The sequence below is a fragment of the Garra rufa genome, chromosome 4 (genome assembly GCF_049309525.1).
Source record: "Garra rufa chromosome 4, GarRuf1.0, whole genome shotgun sequence".
NCBI classification, from domain to species: domain Eukaryota; kingdom Metazoa; phylum Chordata; class Actinopteri; order Cypriniformes; family Cyprinidae; genus Garra; species Garra rufa.
The window spans coordinates 43,071,661-43,077,771 of NC_133364.1; positions in this window are offsets into that span (position 1 = coordinate 43,071,661).

Here is a 6,111-nt window from a genome sequence, read left to right on the forward strand (position 1 = left end):
TGAAACTCTGTCCAAAGTGTCATACACCTCAACACAACTTGTCCCCAAAAGATCCATATCACAGATGTCAGACTTGTAAAATCCTAAGGAAAGGATCAAGCGATCTCACAAAATGCAACGGCACTGACATTCATGTTAGGAAAAAAAGAACTTCCTCTATCAATCTTCAACTCACTCCTCTCCACATTCGTTAGATGTGAATGCAAACTTGACCTAATGGATTGTCAAGAAATTTAATAATTTCTCCTTACTGCAGAAGCTTTAACCTTTTCACACGTGAGTTTAAAATATTCTATCTAACCCCAAAGAGTGAGTTTTTTTAGGCGACCGTTATTTTGGAATGTTTGGCATTACTGTTTCCATGGCGACGCGTCATGTGACACACCGCAGCCACAACAGCACTGTAAGACACATGGATCGCTTTTATTTCGTTTTCCCTTTTTTATTATTGATATTCACAAGCATGCTCGCTATATTTTGAAATATATGATATTCCGATTTCGAAATATGTGCAAGTAAATGTATTTAAAAATCCAAATACTTTTATTATGACCGCGTTAGTTAATCTATACCGGGTGATGGGCGCCGCCATGTTTGTTCGCGCTGAATCTGAGCTGTGGGATTTAACACACGCAAATACATCCTCTACTCCCGAAAGACATTAAAGTAAGTCTCTGGTGAGCTGGGAGAAGAGGAGAGTGAACTTTATAGTTATCTGCATAATCTGTATATGATATCAATAAATTATGCTGTCAGAATATATTTGTAGGATCATTATTGCCGCTTCCATAGACATCAGTGTGTATTTTACAAACTAGAAATTTATGGTTTTGCTAGTACTTATGTCTATTTAAATGTCTGAAACCTAAAATAAGCATTATATGGTTGAAAACACTGAATAGTTGTGATAATATGACAAGCACTCAGCGCGTCCGATCTGGCTCAGAGCCAGCAAAAGCGCCAAAACAGATTTGAATTCAGCAGCTGATGATGTGATGCGGCGAACGTTCGAATCACACCGGTGTGATCATACGCATAAGGGACCAGCCAAGAAAAATCACACCGGTTTGATCGTACGTTCTTAAGGGTTAACACTTCAATACGCCTCGGAAAACCAGATCACCTCTCTTCCTAAAGTAAACGAGACAGACCAGCAACAAAAACCTGACAAAGACATTGACAGTGATAAAGAACTATACTGCAACCAGTTATCGTTTTGATGTTTCCTCACCATCTGGGCCAGAGTCCACAAAAACCACAAAAACAAGAAAGAACAGCAGACTGTCTGGCACTAAAAGAACTACATAAACTTTCAGACCCCACTGTTGTCCCACCACCTGTTCCACAATTAACAAAATTACAGCACACTCCCCAAAGACCACAAAAAAGAGAGAAAACATCAGACTGTTCAGCAGCAGAAAAACTACATGAATCTTCAAACCTCAGTATTATCTCACCAGCTGTTCTACAATACAAAGCCCAGAAGCAAAATACTCCACCAGCAACACAAATACAAAAGAAAACGACCAAACAAAAGACTAAATGGGAGAAACAAATGTTGCAAACAACAGGACTTTGACGACATTACCGAATTGTTGCTGTAATAGTAAGCCTTTTAACAGAATTCAGCATATGAATCAGGTACAGTCTATTTCTTTAGAAACACACTGCCGTACTTATAAAGGACCAACACCACAAAAGCTTTCAAAGAACTAAACACATGTCTGTCACAATCTTCAGCTGGTGTAGCAAGGATGGTCACCAGAGGACACTGTGTTTATGTGTGACCACATGGCTTGTAGTGTGTTTGTTTGTTGCCATGTGCTTTCTCCTGTCTGTTGTCTGACCGGTCCATCTTGTTACCTTCTTATTGTTTCAGTGGTTCCACCTGTGTCTCCCTCATTACCTGCCCTGTATAGTCTCCCAGTGTTTGCTGTCCGATGCTGGTGTACAAGCATTTCAAAGAACTGAACTAAATATAAACTACATTCTATTTCTTTACAAACACAACAAGCTAAATGTACATAAATGTGAAAAAGCGAACACTTTTGCAGAACTTAATTCATCTTAAATGTGCATTTTTTTGTTTCTGCCGGCTGCCATCCTCTTCAGATGCACCCATGCTGCAATAAAGTGTATTTTTATATGAATCAAAGAAATAAAACGACAAACCGCAAATCTGAATGAAAAAAAAAAACTAAATAAATTTAGCCTAAATATCGTGACTTCTATCATAAGTCCACTTCCATATGAGAATGCATTTTCAATGTGTCACAGTCAGTGATAAAGAATAATGCTGCGTTCACACCAAACGCGAATATGCGTCTAAATTCGCGCCTGCCGCGTCTAGTTATTCGCGTGACCACTTTGTGTTCATACGCGCGTCAAGAGCGAAGTCGACGCGCGTAAAAACAAAAGTTTGAAGCGAAATTTACGCGCGCACGCGCGTCAGAGGCGAAAGTTTCAAACCCCGTTGGCGGCCATCTTTTTACAAGATTCTGTTGTTTATCGGTCATTTATCGAGAGAGTCACCGCTCTGTATTTGCTCTGGAGAGCAGAACAGCGGCGTAGGGATCATCTTCGCCGTATTTGGGTCCACCAGACCCTTCGGAGACGAACCCAGTTCGGCGAGTTTCATCACTTGCTCCAGGAGCTGCGCCTGGATGACGGCCGCTTTCAGCGGTACTTCCGCCTGTCCCGCGCCCAGTTCGATGACCTGCTTTCCCGCATCGGAGCGAGCGGATTTCAGGAGCGGTGGAACTTCCCTCTGTGCGTTGGAGCAGTATATGATGACAGAATTTTCATTTTAAAAGTGAACTACTCGCTTATGTCATTCCTCTTTTGATGTATAATAATTCTATAGGTCTGTGCCATTTTTTTGTTCAGGTTATTACTGTAAAATCTGTTATTTATTTTTGTTTTGATGATAAATGGAGCCAGCCTCCAAAAGTATTTAACCTGTCCTGTGATTTCTTTATTTTCCTCACACAACACTGTCCAGACACACTAAAGTATACACACTATTATAGTTATTATTGTTCTGTTATTATAGTGTAGACACACTACACTATAATAATGTTTCATATAATTAAGATTTAGATATGGATTAAATGAGATTCAATACAAAATGAATATGTGTCATATATGTGATAAAACACTTGCTTTGTTGTGCATTAGAACCGCACTAGGCATTTAGTATTCATGTTTCATATTTGAATGAGTGACTCCGGGCGGGCCTGCCGCCACAGCATCAAGCAGGCTCCTGATTGGTTAACGCGGCGCGAATTGACGCAGAAGTTCAGATTTTTCAACTCGGGCGGCAGACGCGAATTCGCGTCAAACGCGTGATGCACAATAACGGTGCGTTCACACTGGCACGTAGCGAGCGGGGCGAAGCGAGCGTTTTCAATTCATTCATGTGGAAGTTGAGCGTAAACGGTCGCGTGGTGCATTTTGGGATTGGAAGCGTTGCGGAGAAAGCGTTGAGAGCGGCTGAGAGCGTCAAAAGGTTGGGCATTCCTCAACTTTATGCAAATTTCGAGCGCAAAACGCCGGCGACAACCAATCGCTGTGAAGAGTAGGCAAGGGAAGATTATGACGCGTGTTTTCGAAACTGGTGGATTACTGAGCTGAAATCACATATGATTGACAAAGTCACGCAAAAGTAAATGCACTTTGCATGCTTTCATTACATGCCAGTGTTCAGTTTGCGAACCGCCGTTAAAAGAAGACAATGGAACGTAAATAGGGTGTGAACATTGTTTTTCAGAGGCGTGCTCTGCTCTAAATTTGACACTCCCCAAAGCAGTGGCGTTGTAGCGTTGCCAGCGGCACTGAGCGCGGATTTGACGCTGTAGTGTGAACGCACCGTAAGCACAATTCGCGCGTAACGCGCCAGACGCCCAATTCGTGGCATTCGAACTAGACGCGCGAATGAGGCGAATTCGCGTCTACCGCGCCGCGCTAAACGCCAATTCGCGCCGCAAGAACTCCAGACGCGCGTAGACGCGTCTTACCATTGACTTAACATTGAAATCACTCGCGCCAGACGCATATTCGCGCTTGGTGTGAACGCAGCATAATGACCACCACATTTGTTCTCTCCATTGGAAATCAAAAAGAAAGGCTTTTTTGAGGATTCCTTACACTGTTTTCTTGTTGCATCTCCCTGTTCCAGTGTAAGCAGTTTCCCGCGATACTCCAGCACGAAATCCCCTTTCTGAATAAACTCTTTTGTAAATACTCCTTGTCCAAATGGATGAAAGAATAGATTAAAACCCTGTTCACAGCAAGAGTGATAACTATAAAAACAACTATAAAGACATCTACACCAGCGAACAATATTGTCTGTTTTTCTAAACGCACACTTGTTTGCCTCTTTAAATTGTCCAGCTCATTATAGCAGGACTGAATCTGATTGGGTGTCGGTGTTTGTATCATTCATCAGCTGGAAAAAAATCATTTTGAAAGTGATTCTAACGATATCGTTTCTCTGTTATCGTTATAGCTGTGGTGTGGACTCTGCTATTCTTTAATATTGAGAACTATTTTAAGAACTCTATTACTATCCTTATAGTTATCTTCCTTGATGTGAATGGGCCTTAAGAGCCACCTCATTGTCTTTTTTTTGTCTGCATTTTAACATTCACACAAAATTCATCACTGTTTACAAATATTTTTTTTTGTAACTATATGTGGTTATTTAAATGTCAGAAACAAACATTATTTTGTTAGCATAGAACAGTAGTGATTGTGCAAGACAGTCTTTTGCTGTAAAAAGGCAGGAAAGCAGATTTGAATAAAGTAGTTAATAATGTCCAGTACATAACTTTCAAATCAAGTCTAACTGAATGTGCACAAAACTATGAGACATTACAAAATGGTACAACACTTAATCAGTCCAGTGTATGGAGTACCGTACCTTTGAGCTTGTTAATGAACCACCGCTCAAGGTATGGTTTGTCAGTTTTTGATTCTATGTGGCACTCACTATGAATACAGAGTTAAGCCTGCGTCGCCTAGAAATATTTTCCATTTCCTCTACCTGCAGAAATTAGGATATAGTACTTTAAAAACACAGAACGGTTTGCTGAACATTTGCAAATGTATACATGTGTAATATGCTGCAACATATATACAGTTTGTACACTGTCAGAAAAAATTTGCAAAATTTGTACCTTTAGGGGTATATGAATGAATGAACGATCTAAAAAAAAAAAAATAAAACTCTGTAAAAGTGAAACAAGGAATGTGGTGTGTAATTGTGTGAAATGTATGATGAAAATCAAGCAATTTCGCCAAGCAAATATAAAGAAATAGGTTGCAGCAGTATTTATTTCGACTGAACTTCAGAAATCCACGATGGGACTGAGAGCGAATAGCTTCAGCGATTCCTTATAGTACAAAATCGCTGTCAGTCAAAAGGAGATGCAATCTTTCGACAGACCCTCCAATCATCACGCAGAAGCTCAGCGTCCAGGCCAGCCCACTCCTCATTCACCCCCAGAGACGCTGAGCGGGCGGGACATAATCGCAGCGTTTATCCAATGACCGTCTAGTTTCAAAGCACTGAAAAAAAACGTTCAAAGCAGCCGCATTGAAGTCAATGGACGCTGGGCTTCAATGGGGAAATGCACTGTGACGCTACGGGAATGTATGAGAAGAAAATCAATTCAGCCGTCCTGCTATATCTAACTGATTCTGAACGAACTCGTCTTTGAGATAAACTAACGCATTTTTAGTCAATAAAATGTTAATACAATAGTACGTAATTTGACCATTAATTTTGTGACATTATAGGGGAAGCTGAGCTTCCCTTGCAGTCTTAAAGAAATCGCCACTGGTGGACATACACTGAATGAATGAATGAATGATGCATTTGTATAGCGCTTTCATGTGTATTTCCGTACACCCAAAGCGCTTTACAATCATATGGGGGATCTCTCCTCAACCACCACCAGTGTGCAGCATCCACTTGGATGATGCGTCAGCAGCCACAGTACAACGGCGCCAGTACGCTCACCACACACCAGCTACAGGTGGAGAGGAGAGAGTGATATAGCCAATTTAATGGAAGGGGATTATTAGGAGGCCATGATTGACTAGGGCCAG